At 35.5% G+C, this 17,509-nt stretch overlaps 2 pseudogenes; one reads left to right on the top strand and one right to left on the bottom strand.

Moving 5' to 3' along the window:
• Window positions 1–1,557: 1,557 nt before the first annotated feature.
• LOC144304747 (ATP synthase F(0) complex subunit C2, mitochondrial pseudogene) lies at window positions 1,558–12,718 on the bottom strand (annotated as a pseudogene).
• A 1,185-nt stretch (window positions 12,719–13,903) lies between these two features.
• On the top strand, window positions 13,904–14,592 carry LOC144304444 (4-hydroxybenzoate polyprenyltransferase, mitochondrial pseudogene; annotated as a pseudogene).
• Window positions 14,593–17,509: the final 2,917 nt, after the last annotated feature.

Here is a 17,509-nt window from a genome sequence, read left to right as displayed (position 1 = left end):
AAGAAAGGAGGTTTAAGAAAAAACAAACTTGTCTGTAGTGCCCCAGTAAAACCTTATTTACAAAAATAGGCAATGGGACAGAGTTTTCCACTCCCTAATTTGTTTCACATGGAAGAAATCACACATAAGAAAACACAAACCTTAGGTTTTGCTCAAATCATTCCTTAATATATCAATTGTGTTGCAACATATTCACATTTTCAGAACAAGTATGATAGCAGAATTGATTGTACCTCAAAATTTTCCCATTGAGGCGATTTGTCCTGATAATGCTTCATTCCCAGTTCTGCTGAGCTGAGCATTGTGTGGAAAGAACAATTTCCCGAGTTCTGGAGAAAACCCAACATTTAGATTGGAAAGCAAAAATACCTGAGTGGAAAAGCTGTCCAATTGCAAAGGAATTGTCCTCTACAGCCAAAGGCTGAGGTGACATGAGATGCGGTGATGAGACATCACCTGCATCTATTCTACTTAATCGCCTAATTCACTGCTGTTTCCTCAGTGTTCAGAATACATTAGGCACTCATAACAAATCCCTTATCTTGCAAAGGGGTCTAGTAACTCTATAAACCAGGAATGAGGACAACCTAGTTCATTTTTAATTGAAATCTTTACCCCTCTAGGGTCAGACTTGGCAATATTCCTTCCCCAGGATGCTTCATTTCCATGGTTACAAGAATGCGGAGTTCTCACTGTTTCTTCCTACTCTCTCTTTTTGTCTCCCTAAATCTTATAAGACCTCTTTTATTCAGTATATCAATTTGGCATATACTACTAAAAACTCAGTATACATTTACAAGCACATACTCACAAGATTATACTTTTCTAGCCCTCATGCTAAATACATTCTATATTAGTTTTTCTTAAGCAAATAAATTTCCCTGCTTAGACATGAAAGATTTCCTATCTGATTAACAGTAGTGAGCAATGTCTCTGACATGTAAGTGGTAATACACCTTTTGTAGTGAGAACAGACATTCTAAGAGAAATGTAGTTATTACTAGGATTTTGTTTAAAAATGGTATTTTTAATGGATGTAATTGTATTCCTCCAAAATTTATATGTTGAGACCATAATCCCCAATGTGACTGTTTTTGGAGATATGGTCTTTAAGGAGGTGATTTAGATTAAATGAGGTTATAAGAGTGGCTCTAATCAAACAAGGTTTGTGTCCTTAGAAAAGATAAAGGAAGAGACATCAGAGAGCGTCCCCTCCCCACTTATGCATGACGACATAGTGAGAACACATCTGAAAGTCAGAGGACAGATCTCACCAGAAATGAACCCTACTGGTGTTCTGATCTTGGACATCTAGCAGCCAAAACTGTGAAAAGGTAAATTTCTGGTTTTTTAAAAGCCATTCTGTTGTATTTTACATGGCAGCCTGATCATAATAATGCAGATATATTTAGAATCAGAGGGACAAAAAAGAACAGGTAAAGAAAGATTTCTAAAATAAGAAAATATTTTTAATATTAAGAGCCATCCAGAAAACTATGAACCTATGGAAAATAATTCAATACACATTTATTAAGCCCTGAATCTTTTTTTTAAAGATCTTATTAATACAGTATTTATTTGTCTTTCCTCTGTCAAACCCTGAGCCAACCACTTTTCCCAGGCTGCCTGGGGAGGTATAGGAAAAGGAACATACAGGGCATACAGGGAAGACAGGACATGGGAGAAAGACCTATGGGAGGTGGAGACGACTCCTTCACATGGTGAAGAGGATGAGAAAGGCCACCATCAGGCAAAAAGAGCCCCATGGCCTCCAAGAGGGCAAAGCCCAGAATGGCATAGGAGAAGAGCTGTTGCTTCAGAGAGGGATTCCTGGCATAACCAATGATGAGGCTCCCAAACACAGTCCCAATTCCAGCCCCAGAGCCAGCCACCCTTACAGTGGCAGCCCCAGGCCCAATGAACTTGGCTGCCGTGTCAATGTCTCTTGAAATGGCGCTGGTTTGGAAGCTGCGGCTAGGAATAAGTGAGGTCAGGGGATGTGGGGCTGCCAAGCTGCTGATTAAGCCCTGAATCTAACAGACTTTGCTGTTTCATTCAATAGTTACCATCTATATCCAAACCTCACTATCACTTTTGGTTATTTCTAGCATAAAAAGTGTCCTACTAGAAAGATACACAATTAGAAAAATTAATATTACGAACAATTTAAAACATTTGTGTTTTGGTTTCATCCTGTGGCTTTTGACCAAGGACTATATGTATAACAGAGAGAAAATTAGCCTAAGGAATGTCAAGCTTGGGACGCCTGGGTGGCTCAGCGGTTGAGCGTCTGCCTTTGGCTCAAGACATGATCCTGCAGTCCTGGGATCGAGTCCCTCATCGGGCTCCCTGCATGGAGTCTGCTCCTCCCTCTGCCTTCGTCTCTGCATCTCTTTATGTCTCTCATGAATAAATCAATATTAAAAAAAAAAAAAGAATGTCAAGCTTAAAGAAGAAAGGAAAAAAATATAGCCTTGAGAATAAAGATGCTAGAAAGGTCTATAACAGGCTTTCCAAGTAGACTGAATCCTTTTATATTGTACTTTTCAGGATTTATAAGACCAATTTCTCTATCCTTAAGCTGAAGCTAGTATCTTCAGATAATCAGAAAGTAAACAATTTTGCAGAAAGTATAACTGTTTAGAGTGAAAGCCTCTCCTACTCTAGAGATCTTTCATTAAGTATTCCCCACCAGACACAATAAACAAACTTGGTTAGGAAGAAAATCTGATTAGTGGTTATTATTTCCTGGACTCAAGGCAGTGTCCATTAAGTTGGAAGTTAGGTGTGGGAAAAACATGGAGTTCAGTGAAGTCAAGATCTTGGCTGCAGCTTTTAACCCAACAATTAGTACTACAGAAGACTTAAGTTTTTGAGGGGACTCCATTGATACAAAGGAACTTAATGGCCTATGAATGTTCAATCCTAAGGCCACCAACTTCACACCAACAGGAGGTGGATCACTAAAGCTGTATGGACATAGAAAAGGTCCCTCTCATTGTAGTTATGCAGGACAATGGAGAAAAAGCCTCTTCCTTGAGGGCAGGACTATCTTCTAGATTGGCCAGCACAGAAGTCTCTTCCGTTGGTAGGCAGGGAGTCTTTATTTCTATTTAGCAGGAAATATATGCTGTGGAAAAAAGACCACCATTTTTTCTAGTCTGATCTTTTTTCAAGCAGATGCCTTTCTTATAGAAACTGTATTTCTGTTCCATAATTTTGTACCATGTATTGTGGAGGTGGGTAGCTTGATACCACAAGATGCCTTACCCAGTTGAGGACAATGTGCTGGCCATAATTGCCTCACCGTGGGCCAGGGTTTGCCTCTTAAGTTTGTCTTGCTTTTGTTCTTGTCCATCAGAAAAAGAAATTTCCTATTGTACAGCATAATCGTATTGTTACTTAAAGGAATTGCCTTTTTTTTTGTAGGCAGATCCTTTTTTTAAAAAATTGTGATAACATACACATGATATAAAAAGTAACCATTTTAAAGTGTACAATTTTGTGACGTTTGCTACACCTGAAATGCTGTGAAGCCATCACCCCTATCAAATCCCAAAACATTTTCATCACTTCAAAAGAAAACTCCATACCTATTAGTAATCCCCATTCCCTCCTTCCCCATCCCATGGAAACCACCGAGTTACTTTCTGTCTCCATAATTTTGCCTATTCTGAATATTTCAGAATTTCTTTAGTTGGCTATTTTTCCCTAAGATCTGTTCAGAGAAAGAAAAGAAAAATTTAATAAAATAGTAAAAGTTAGGACTTTTAGAGCTAGAATTCACTGACTAATTCAAAATAATCAGATTTATTACCTGTTTAACACAAAAACTATAGAATCTATGAAACTAAACAGATCCTGTATGGCATTTTTTTCTTTTCCCACTCAATATCATTATTAAAGTATTTTTAAGAAATTATCTATACTCAAATTACCACTTGATCTCACTTTTCCTTGTATAATTGTACACAGAAATTGAAACAAATATCTTTACACACCCTCACTGACCTTTGTCCAATTCTATCAGATGACCAGCCAATTCTGAGCAATCAGAAAGCTCTTACTGACAGAAAACAGAACAAAATAAAAACCTACCAAGCTCGTTAAAAGATTCTTTGGTTCAAAAGAGGGTGACTTTTTGAAAGATACAGAAGTTTACTCTTATTAAAAGTTATTTAAATAAGCAGAAAAAGAAAATACATTAGACACAAATGATTTGTATCCTCAATATGATTCAAAATGATTTTTGCCTATTTGAATTATAAACAAGTATAAAAGTATAAAAACAGGACTATCTGACTTTATGAGGAACTTAAAGAGAATTTAAAGTATAAATACCACATTTAAAAAATAATGAAGACAGTGAATGCTGTAAATGACTAAAGACATCAAACTCAAGAAATTCCCTCAAAACTTAAAGTGAAAGAAGGAAAAATTTTAAAAATAAAGTATTGGGGAACATAGGTCAGATTCCACAGAATCCCTCTTACCAAAATGGATTTTATTTTATATTTTTTTTTCCAAAATGGATTTTAAACAGTATCAACAGAAATGACAGAATAAAAAACACTTGTATCTAAAGAAAATTTAGTCTAAAAATTGAAAGTGGAAACTCCCTGAAATAACATTATTATTATTATTATTATTATTATTAATGTTAAAAGAGAATAGTCTGTATTCTGGTGGGATTTTTGAAGATTAAACATAAATAATTTTATGAGCACATGCAGTTGCTTCTGCCTGAACCTTCTGGTCTACCTGCTTCCCTACTGACAATATTCCCAGCCTTTTCATTGTTTGGTTCTCAATTTCATTCATATCACCTTCAAGGCCTTTGTCTGACAACCAGAAACCAAGGGTCCTTCCTAGCGTTTTCTATCACAGCACAGGTTTATTATAATTAGAATATTTTTTTTAAGTTTTATTGATATATCTATTTATTTTTATATGTTGACTTCTTTACTGTATCTTTTCTTACTAAACTCCATACCCTAAGGATCATGTCTATATTAATTTATTATTTTTAGCCTATGGGGGAGCTCTATGCAAAATTAACTATTTGTAAAACCAAATATTTATTAAATCAAGAGAGAAGAAGGACAACAGTGTTATATTTTTGAATCAAAGAAACAAAGAATGGGAAAACAGTAGTGAAAAGATGATGCTTTTTTCTTCCATAAGGAAAACTATTACCATTTATAATTAATATTTATGATATAATGACAGTGAGAGTAATAATCATAATGCTGCAATGGACTGACTGTGTCCTCTAAAATTCAAATATTGAACCCCTACCATTCTGGAATTAGGAGATAAAGCTTTTGGAAGGTAATTAGTTCATGAGGCTAGAGCCCTCATGAATGAAATTAGTGTCCTTAGAGGAAGAGACACACTCTTTCCACTATGAGAAAGGACACAAGAAGAAGAAGGCAGTGTATAAATCACTAAGACGGCCCTCACCAGACACCAAGTCTACCAGTCTCTGGATCTTGGATTTCCAGTTACCAGAACTGTAAGAAATAAATGTGTATTGTTTAAGGCACTTAGTCTGTAATCTTTGGTATAAGCAGTTCAATGGACTAAGACAATTATTTTCAACTGTTTAGTACTTAAGATGTGCTAAGGACTGTAAATATATACATTCATTTAATTCTCAGAGAAATATGAGGGTTCTCGCTTTGTAGATAAGGAAACTGTCAGAGAGAAGTTAAATAAGTTGCCTAAGTCACACATTTTGGAGATATCGAAGCAAAGCTTTGACTTTAATCTCCATATTTCACAGCATAACGTTGGCTTATGAATTTCACAGAAAAACTTTGAGAAAAACATTCATATAACTAAAAAGCATATGGATAACTTTGAAACAATTCTGGAATAAGCAAATAAAACTATTTAGGAAAAGGAACCGCCAGGAACTACAAAATAAGAGAAATACATGCCAAAATTAAATATTATAGTTTTAAAATGCAGATATATTTGATCAATTCATTCAGTCCACAAGTATTTGTATCTATTATATATTAGGCAATATTCTAGGTCCTTTGTGTAGAGTGGTTAATAGAAGAGGCAAAAGTATCTTCCCTCATAGAGAATGCATTCTACTAAAAGAACCAGATGATCAAGACAAATTAAGTAAATATTAAATACACTAGACAATGGTGCATAATAAAGAGAAAATGTGTCAGCAGTATTCAAAGAATAGCAAGGAGGCCAGTGTAGCTATGCAGTGAGACAATCAGATCTGCCCGTGAGATAAGCAAGTTACTGAAGAACCAGGAAATGTTAAGGTCTGGTACCTCAGGACAGAGAATTCAGATTGTTTAAAAACAAGTAAGCAAACAGGCAAAAAAACAAATAATCAGTTCAAAAGAATAATATATATTATTCATTTATATATTCATAATAATATATTATGAAATTATTATTCATATTCATAATAATATATATTATGATAAGGCATGATATTTTTAGCTTCTCCTTTGCCTTTAATTCTCATAAATCTACTGATATGTGGACATTTCTTACAATTAAATGTTGGTGAAATATTTTTAAAATGATAATTTGTCTAACAAGGATATAGGCTTGCTCCCGAGAGGAGTTTCTCATCATTGTCAGAGTCCAAACACGCTGAATGATTGATCATCTGGTAAGGATGATGATAATTTCCAACTTGGTGTTCAACAGAAACTCTAATCTCTCTCTTTCTTATTTTTAAACTTTGAATTTATATATGTTGTATCATTTTTTCCTTAATAATTGTTTAGATATACTAAGGAATAATTATTTTTCATATCTGTCAAATGAACATTTTTAATTCTCTTTTTAAAATAATTTCCCACTGTGGAAGACCCTTTCTTACAATACATCTTTGACCTTACATACTAAAACATTTTACTTCATTTAAGACTATTTAATATCCTCTTATCTTCCTACAGATGGTTCTTGTAGTGTCTCTTAGTAAAGTGGTTGCATGGTCTGGGAATAATTTTTTTGAAGCATAACCACACTCATGGGCCCATAAGCTCATACTATTAGAAAAGGAAATAAATTGTGTATATCAATGGTCCGTTGGTCTACACTAGCTAAAAAAATGTACAGTAAATGGTTTGCCACTCCTAGTCCCTTGGCCATTAATGGATTATGCTGTCCCCTTGAGACAAAACAGTCCTTGACATCCTATGCAACAGAGAACAATAGAGAAACAATGAAAAGGGAGTAGATCTGGCCTTTAATCAAGAGATAAAATCTAATTGTAATCTAGAGTGTATACCAGGTCAAACACACCTAGCAGTGTAATTTTATTGTTATTTAAAATATTTTATTTATTTATCTGGAGAGGTTGCGGGAGGGAAAGGGACAAGCAGACTCCACGCTGAGCACTGAGCACGGAAGACCAAGGCTGCTGACCCCATCACCCAGAGATCATGACCTGAGCTGAAATCAAGAGTCTGCCACCCAACAGACTGAGCCACCTGACACCTCTAGTGTAATTTTTTTTCATTGAATCACTGTTGACATTATTTCTAACATATAGTCTCTTATATGTTTCAGTAAGTTTATTTATTATTTATTTATTTTTAAAAGATGTTATTTATTTATTCATGAGAGACACAGAGAGAGGGAGGCAGAGACATTGGCAGAGAGAGAGGCAGGCTCCATGCAGGGAGCCCAATGTGGGACTCGATCCCGGGATTCCAAGATCACGCCCTGGGCCAAAGGCAGGCGCTCAACCACTGAGCCACCCAGGCATTCCAATGTTTCAGTAAGTTTAAAAGATTTGAACAAAATGATGAATGTGTCTCTACCTCTGGCAGGCAGGATTATGGCAAGTCGATTATAATAAATGGTATGCACCTGTGGGTGTTCAATAACTATGACTTGAACAAACTTCACCTACCTAACTCTGAAGACACTGCAGATAATAAAATGCCATAAAGTTATGGCATTTGTATGAAAACTTTCATAAATATATTCAATATTACTAATAATATAATAATATATTCATAAAAATTCAATCATATTAAATGCAACTCAAAATTGAGCAAATATTATGGGACAGACAGGTGACAGAAATAGGTGATATAATCAAAACGTAATCAAATTTTGCTGTTGCTTAATTTTATTAATAGAATTGTTATTATATAAATAGCACAATTGTTTTAGGTGTCTTAGATAAAATAAGTGTTAAACCATTCCAAATTATAGAACAGAACAGTCACTAACAATGTAGCAGAAGAGCCAAAACATAACTATAATCCTCTGTATCTAGTATACTTCAATAAGAGTTCAACAAGACACAAATTATTGAAAATTGTTTAGCAGAAGCAGTAACAAGCACAATAAATATTTTAAAAGATGGGGACCTGATTTAACAATTCTCCCAAAAGCCTATAGTCGGATAAGTGCACAATATGTCTTCATCAATGCATGTCTTCACTCTGTTTCTTGAACCTGTCAATGCAAAATAATACCAGGATGTCCAATAAAACTCTACCTCATTGACAAACAGGGAAAAGTATTTGACAGTATACTGGATTTGAAAAGTATCTTGCAGGAAAACACAAGTGATGAACACCTGTTCACAGTGTGACAAAATGAGATCACTAGCAAAATAAATATTTGTGCAATTGAGATGATAGATTGAGGGGGCAGGAGCCAGGGAGAAACAGAAAGTGTAAGGCATAATATGGTTAAGAGATAAGAGAAATACATACATATATTTACACATTGTATGTAAAATAAATATTAATAAACGCTAATTCCCATCTTTAGAAGGAATTGCCATAATGGACCTATATAATGATATCCAAATAGCTGCTCAAATTGACTATTTGAAGAGTTCCTAACCACTACCATTTTGAGTTACAGTCACTTAAAGTGTATTTCAAATAAAAATCAAAAGAAAGAAAGAAAGAAAAAAATGTTAGAAATAAAAATATGTATGCAACAGAAAAGTAAAAAATGCAAAGAAAATTTCATGTATAACCAATTTAATAACACTTTTGTTTTTTACAATAACATGTATTTCAAACTTGAATTCCATAATATTTCAGGTCTATTTGGTAAACAATGTTAGGTTGAAAAACTAATGTATGATTTACTCAACAGGATATAGCAGCTTAGCTTAAAAGACCATAATTGTGCACATAATGCTTAATGTTTATCTTTAAAAGAAGTGCTTAATTGTGTGAAAGTATTTTCCCAGAAAATTACTTCTTAACCTTCCAAGAGGCAGCCTTTCCACTGATTCTTAAGCACAATAAGAAAAGGAGGGCTTAAGAACAAAGGGACAAATTTAAATAATAAAAAAGTTAAGCCACACTGTGGGCATAATTGGGAAATCCAATATTGAGGCTGAGATGACTATTACTTCATTCTTTGAAGATAATTGTATTTCAGTTTACTTTTGTTTTCTAGAACAAATTTTGTAGGGATAGCTATAAGAGGAATTAATTTTGACTCCTGAAATTAAGTATAAAAGTAAAAGAAAATTGTCCTGAAACTGCAAAGGTACAAATTTGGCTTTATGACAGAGCCTCCCAAACAAGCTGAACTAACTGGTTTACCCACTCTCTGACACTTAAAGCTCTCTGAAAGGTTTTTTCTTTTTCTTTTTTTTTTTTTTTTATTTAAGGAGGATTTTGGAAAAGAAAAAAAATGATGTCATTTTTTAACACCTTGCAAATACCCCTTAAAAACATTCTTTTTACATACTTAACAAATGAAGCAGCACACAAAGATCACTGCCTGGATTTTTATTATTGATAAAATAATTCTGTTAGTCATAAGGAGAAAAATCTTACTTTTCAAGAATCTAATAAAAAGTTTAAAAGTTCATTACTATTTCCTCTTTGAAGTCTTGGATATGATAACTGAAATTGTTCCAGGGAGACTTAGAATTAGCAAACAGTGTGACATTCAGTCTAAAAATCAGATTTTAGAATGGGATCCTAAAGCTAAATTTTATATTTCTTTGATTTTTTTCTGTCTTTAACTGCTTATTTCATATTGACCTACTTGATATTCCTAACACTTATTCAAAAAAGAACAAAATCAGATTGTTAAAACTCAAAATCCCACTAGAAGGCATTTTCATGTATCATCCTAAGAAACTAGTAAATTACTATCATTTACATTTCATTCCATCTTCTGATAAGATGGTCTCTTTAATTGGTCACTTTCCTTTGCTTACAAATATAAAAAGGTTTTGGTTTTGGTTTGGTAGTATAACTTTTATTGGTATAACTTAACCCTCTCCCAGAAAACAAAAACTCTAAACAAAATATTTTTTAAAGTAACTATTTGAAGGCATGGGAGATCAAATGGAGAGACATATAAAATTAAAAGGAATTATATCTTAAAGTGATTTCTCCTTTTTACTAGAGTATATTTCTGTCCACCTAGCATGAGGGGACTAGAACCCAAACAGAAAACTGCTGTCTCAGTGGCTTGAAGTCTCGAAGGATAGAGTTTTTGGCTTCCACAGTTGCTGCTACTGAGTGTAAAAATCCCGAGGGAAAAAGAGGACACTGAAGGGGTATGCACAAATCTATGTATAACTAGATTTATAGTTATACATAAACATAACTTTATTATGGCCTTTCCCTAAACTGTGCATGCATGGAGAAGACTCTAATGATAATAGTGAAAAACATCAAGTGGAAGACTGATTAAAGCTGGCAACTATCTCAATTTCCTCCTACAGAAGGAAGATACAATTTTGAGTTTGGGTTCTTCTCAGTGAAATACCTCAAGGTCATGTCTTAAAACTATCAATCATGTAGCAGGACTATAGAAATATTTATCTTGAACAGAGATAAAAGCAAAACATCTTTTCTAATCAAGCATAAAACCAAGCTTCTGTAGTTTAACACCTAACAGTCTAAAAAAGAAAAATCAACACTCTTCAGAGGAAGATAATAGAATTCGGAATTTCTACTAAGTATCATCTACAATATCTAATATACGACAAAAATTACTAGTTACATGAAAAAAATAATGGCCCTTTTTCAAGAGAAAGAGCAGTTAATAAGAGAGATTCCAAGATAACCCAGAAGTGGGATTTTCAGAAAAGAACTTTATGGCATCTAATAAAAGCATATTCAAGGATCAAAAGGACACTATTGTCAAAATGAGTGAATATATGTAGGATCTCAGCAGAGATATGGGAAATATAAAAATAACTTAATAGGAATTTAGAATTTAGAAGCACAGTACCTGAAATAAAAGATTCACTCAAAGGGATCAACAGGTGACTGGAGGTGGCCAAAGAAAGGATCAATGTATGCAGAAAATGTTCAATAGAAATGATCTAATGTGAAAAGCTAGAGGTAAAAATGACAAGAAAACAGAAGAGCCTCAATAATCTGTGACACAAAATCAAGTGATCTATTATGTGTAATGGGAGTTCCAAAAGGACTTGAGAGAAATGAGAAAGAAAAAAGTATTTCAGGATATTAGAGCTGAAAATTTTCAAAATTTGGGAAAGAAAATAAACTACAAAGAGGTCAAGTAAGTGCAAAATAGATAACACAAACTAGGCCATATCTACACATGTACAGTCAAACTACTGAAAACCAAAAGAAAAAGCAATATATATTATAAAAAGAGATATACAGCTCTAAAAATCATGGCTGACATTTCACTAGATTTAATGGAAGCCAGAATGTAATGAAATATTTAAAGTGATGATATTAAAGCCAATAATAAAGACTTCTACTTCTGGGATGATGGAGTACATGTACTTTCCCTATTTCTTTAAGTACAACTAAATATATAGGTTTGGGCAGCCCTTAATCTAATCTGCCTGGTACCATCATAAGGGAAAATTTGGACACACAAACATCAGTCTTATGTATGTACAGAGACACAATGATAAGATAGCTATCAACACCTCAAGGAGAAAGACCTCAGAAGAAACCAAACCTGCTGAAACCTTGATTATAAATTTCTAAGCTCTACAACTGTGAGAAAATAAATCTCTGTTGTTTAAGCCACCCAGTGTGTGGTACTTAGTTATGACAGCCCGAGGAAACTAAGACGATGATTGATAGATAGATAGACAGGCAGGCAGGTGTGTGTGTATATGTGTGTGTTGTGTGTACATGTGTGTATTTATGTACGTATGTAAAATTTTAAGAAGACTCTGAAAGGTAGCAAGAAGATAGACCAGCAGGGACCTCAGGACCCAAGGGACAACATGGTGATGAATTCTCTGGGATGTCTTTTTTTTTTTTTTTTTTTGTATTCCAGACTTGGAGCTGAAGAAGATAGCTTAGAAATGTCTGAAAGTGCAGACAAAAACAAACAAAAACAAACATAAAAAGGTCTTCTCTTTAGCCAAGAGACCAGTAATAGGGAATCTAGTAAGACAGACAACTTTTAGTAAATGACCAATCTACTCCAATAAAAACCAAGGAAAAAACTCTGGCCATACCCCATCCACACCAGCAAAGGCTGAGTGGGAAAGCTAGACTTCCACTCTTATAAGGCAGTCATTACCCTTGAGGTGATGTCAGACAAGGTCAAGTAGGAGATGGGATTTTCATCTTCACCAGCTGGTAATGAGTCCCCTGGTCATAGAATTAATGAAGAACATACAGCCTAGATCCCACACCCACCCAGCAGTGCACACCCAACAAAGCACTGCTCCTCACTAGTGCCATGGCAGGCCTAGAGGAGAGTCAGGACTCTTACCCAGTGCTAACAGAGCCATTCTCACCGCAACATCAATGGACTCCACATGGGGAGCTCAGAGTTGATTGTTCAGCCAAGTAAAAAGCTCTCACTTTCCTGATTGCCAACAAAATACAAGTGGGGAACCTGAACATCTACTTCCTTTTGGAAGTACTGAGGCAACACCTCCTTCCCCTTTTCTGTTGAAGCAGTGTCAGAAAAAGTCCACTAAACCAGAATTTTAAATAAAATCCCAAGTCTCAGAACATAATATGAAAAAGTCCAAATTTCCACTAAAAATCACCCCTCATATCAAGAACCAAGAAGATCAGAATTCAGAAAAAAATCATTGGATGCCCAGATCAAAATGACAGAAATGTTAGAATTATCTGACATTAGGAAACTTGGATGGTGAGTGGGGGGAAAAAACTATCTCAAAAGGTACATACAGTATGATTCCATTTACTAACATTCTTACAAAGACGAAGTTATAGGATTGGAGAACAGAGCTATGGTTGATAGTGGTTAAGAAGAGGGTAGGGGTTTGGGGGGCCTGGGTGGCTCAGTGGTTGAGTGTCTGCCTTTAGCTCAGGCAATGATCCCGAGATCTTGGGGTCAAGTCCAGCATCGGGCTCCCCAGAGGGAGCTTGCTTCTCCCTCTGCTTATGTCTCTGCCTCTGTGTCTCTCATGAATAAGTAAATAAAATCCTAAAAAAAAAAAAAAGAAAAGAAGAAGAGGGTAGGGGCAGGAGAGAAGTGTGTATGGCTATAAAATGACAACATGAGGGAATCTCATAATGATGAATATGTTCTGAATGAGTTGAAGGCCTTAAGACAAAAAAAAATCATATATATACATATATGACTCCTATTGGTTTTGCTTCTTTGGTTCTTATTATATATCTAAAAAGAGAATAATGGTAATACAGTGAGATCATAAAAAGTACTCAACAACCCAAAGAAGGCAGGAAATGAGAAAAAAAGAACAAAGGCCACATGACAAGGGGACCATGCTTCCTAGGCTCCCCAGTGCAGACTCACATGGAGCTGTGGGCTCTAGGACTCCTGGGGCTGCTCCCTGCTCCCAGTGGTACCCATTGCCACAGGGGGACTGGTGGCTCTCAGGCCCAGCAGCTGCTCAGCCTGTGGCTCTGGGGGTCATGGATTTGGCATCCTACCCTCTACAACCTTACCTTCTCCTCATGTAGTTAGACAAACCCATTGGAATCTGGTTGCTGTGTCTGCCAGGTACCTGGAGCACAGAATTGGCCTATGAGCCAGGATGAGCTCTTTGGCATTGGAGCAAAGCTGTACAATTCATGCCATGCAGGGCAGTGACTACAATAAAAAGTATAGCTATGGGACCAGCATCCCTACTTCGTGTAATCACCTACTCACTATTAAAAGGAATTACATACTGGCTTTAATTACCCTTGGGGTTGACTTTTAGCCGTGGGGATTATTATTCGGATGGTGTGCTAACAAAGGCTCCTGTAATCCAGGTGGTTACCTGGTTCTTTATTTTCGAAATTTCGAAAACGGTAATATATGATACTATCCATGTTCATCAGGACAAAAGAGATGATGTTCTGACTGGTCTGAAGTCGCGGGCACTGTGGCTCAGTAAAAACACCAAAGAGTGACTCAGTGACTTCAATGTCATGATCCTGGAGGCACTGTACCTAATAGGGTTCTAGTAAGGATCAGACCACTTGCTACTACACTGCTCTGGCCACAGGAAACCATCAACCTCATCAGATTTACACCCTAGACATCCATAGACCGGAGGATGGTGGAGATTAAGTTTTCTCCAACCAAATAATAGGACTAACAGTTTTTTTAGGGATTGTCCTTGGGAATTTGTGGAAGGAAAAGACAGACAAAACAAAAAAATATATAAATAGTAAAATATGATATGGGAAAAATGTTTATCTAGGAATTTTTATTTTTTATTTATTTTTTTATTAATAAATTTTATTTATTTATTCATGAGAGACACACACAGAGAGAGAGACAGAGACACAGGCAGAGGGAGAAGCAGGTTCCATGCAGGGAGCCCGATGTGGGACTTGACCCCGGGTTTCCAGGATCATGCCCTGGGCTGAAGGCAGCGCTAAGCCGCTGAGCCACCGGGGCTGCCCTATCTAGGAATTTTTAAAACAAATTTTTAGAAAACATTCCCAGGTCTTGTTGCCACATATCTAGACTTGATTAAAAATTGTTTCAATATATTGAAAAATTGAGAAATTTTTATTCTTAAAAAATTAAGAATCAGAAGATGAAGATTTATAGCATTTTGCTTGATTTTAGTCCAAATCATTTGTTACTCTTACCCTATCACAGGAACCAGGGACTCCAGAATTTGAGATAACCTTGAGAATCTAAGTTGATGTATTTTTCTGCTCATTGTAATTCTCCTCTGAAATAATGGAGATGATATACATTTTAGCACTTTAGAAAAAAATTTCATGTGTTTTAGAAGACATACCTAAATGATGGTATTTGTCAAAAAATGGACTGTTGTTTATGGAAAAATAAAAGCTGTTACAGAAAATTAGGGCTTATTGTGTTTATTTTTTTATTGGAGCTCGATTTGCCAACATATATAGTGTAACACCCAGTGGAAGGAGCCTCGGTGTCCATCGAAAGATGAATGGATAAAGAAGCTGTGGTCTATGTATACAATGGAATATTCCTCAGCCATTAGAAACGACAAATACCCACCATTTGCTTCAACTTGGAGGGAACTGGAGGGTATTATGCTGAGTGAAATAAGTCCATCGGAGAAGGACAAACATTGTATGGTATCATTCATTTGGGGAATATAAAAAATAGTGAAAGGGCTTATTGTTTTTCATTGTAACTTTTACTCACTGTCAAAAACTGTCATTCAGAAAAATATTCTTTATATACATACACGAATTTAAATAAGCCAAAAAAATTTTTTTATCTACTATGAGAAAAAGAAACACATGATAGAGATGCCTGGGTGGCTCAGTGGTTGAGCGTCTGTCTTTGGCTCAGGTCATGATCCGGGGTCCTGGGATTGAATCTCATGTTGAGTTCCCTGCAGGGAGTCTGCCTCTCCCTCTGCCTATGTCTCTCCCTCTCTCTCTGTGTCTCTTATGAATACACAAATTAAATATATAAACAAAAGAAACACATGACATAATGGAAAGCAAAGAGCAAGATTATAAAATTAAATGCAAGTATGCTAATGATTACATCAAACTCATATGACCTAAGTGCTCCAACTGTAGAGTGGAACAGAGTAAAACTCACTTTATATTGTCTATGAAAATCTACTTTAAATATAAATACAAAGATATTTTAAAAGCAAAAGGACAAAAGCGATACATCATGTAAGCACAAATCAAAACAAAGTTAGAATGGCTTTAAGAATTGCTAGATAAGGGACACTTGGGTGGCTCAGCGTTTGAGCGCTTGCCTTTGGCCCAGGGCCTGATCCTGGGGTTCCCGGGATCAAGTCCCACATTAGGCTCCCTGCATGGAGCCTGCTTCTCTTTCTGCCTACATCTCTGCCTCTCTCTCTCTCTCTGTGTCTCTCATGAATAAATAAAATCTTTAAAAAAAATGAATTGCTAGATAAGATTTACTTCAGAGAAAGGAATATTATAAAAAATGAATAATAATGTTTTATAATGTTAAAGGGCCAATTCATAATTGAATTAGATGAAGGTAATCAAAAGGTACAAAATTCCAGATGTAAGATAAATAAGTCTGTGGATATAATGTGCAGCATGATGATTAATAGTGAACACTGCTGTGTGATATATTTGAAAGTTCCTAAGACAGAAGATCCTAAAAGTTCTCATCACAAGGAAAATAACATTTTTTCTTTTCTTTTTTTTTTCTTTTGTATCTATAGGAAATGATGAATGTTAACTAAACTTATTGTGGTAATCATTTCACAATACATGCAAATCAAATCATTATGCTACATATACCTTAAATTTAAATAGTGCTGTATGTCAATTATATCTCAATAAAACTGTATGAAAAGGTAAATTTTTCAAGGAGACATAAAATACTAAATGTATATGCACTTAATCGAATGTGTAAAGCCAAAACTGGCTTCAACAATATCAAGTGCCTTATTCCCTAGTGGATGGTCCATAAATCTGTATTTTTCTAATCCTATCCCCGAGGAATGAGAATGGTGAGAGGGGGAGGCACTAGCAAGGTGCATATTTCTTTTACCAATATGGATCAACACCATGGCTAAACCTGAGTACACATGTGAGGAGGAGAAGTTTGGGTTGAAATAAGTGGAAAGAAAGTAAACTAATCACTGAGGGTAAAGGAGTTAACAAAGGAGTTATCCATAAGGGAACACTAAACACTATTTTGGTACCTCAAAAAAGATATAATAGCAAAAAAAAATAGTTTTGTTTCTTAGCTTTGGCTCAGATGCCTGTAAAGATTATAGACTTTTTCTGCTGAGCTCCATCATTACTAAAAACAAAACATCATGACCTGGGAGATAGCATCATGCAACATTGTTTTTGGAATGGCTTATGTCATATGCTTCCACGAAAGAAAAGAAATCCTCCTGATGTCTAAATGGAATAGTACTAACATACTATGTCATTTGGCTTTCATTTTACAGAGTAAATTTACTATAGTGACCCCAAATGGGACTATCTCTATGTTAATTTCTTTCTGTAGGACATACTTACATGCTTCATTCTGTATTAAAACTGAAAATTAAGGCATTCCGGGTGGCTCAGTGGTTTAGCGCCGTCTTCAGCCCAGGGCGTGATCCTGGAGACCTGGGATTGAGTCCCATGTCAGGCTCCCTGCATGGAGC

The sequence above is a fragment of the Canis aureus genome, chromosome 34, assembly GCF_053574225.1.
Source record: "Canis aureus isolate CA01 chromosome 34, VMU_Caureus_v.1.0, whole genome shotgun sequence".
Taxonomy (NCBI): domain Eukaryota; kingdom Metazoa; phylum Chordata; class Mammalia; order Carnivora; family Canidae; genus Canis; species Canis aureus.
Note: the sequence above shows the minus strand (reverse complement) of the source record. Positions and strands in the feature narration are given on the sequence as shown.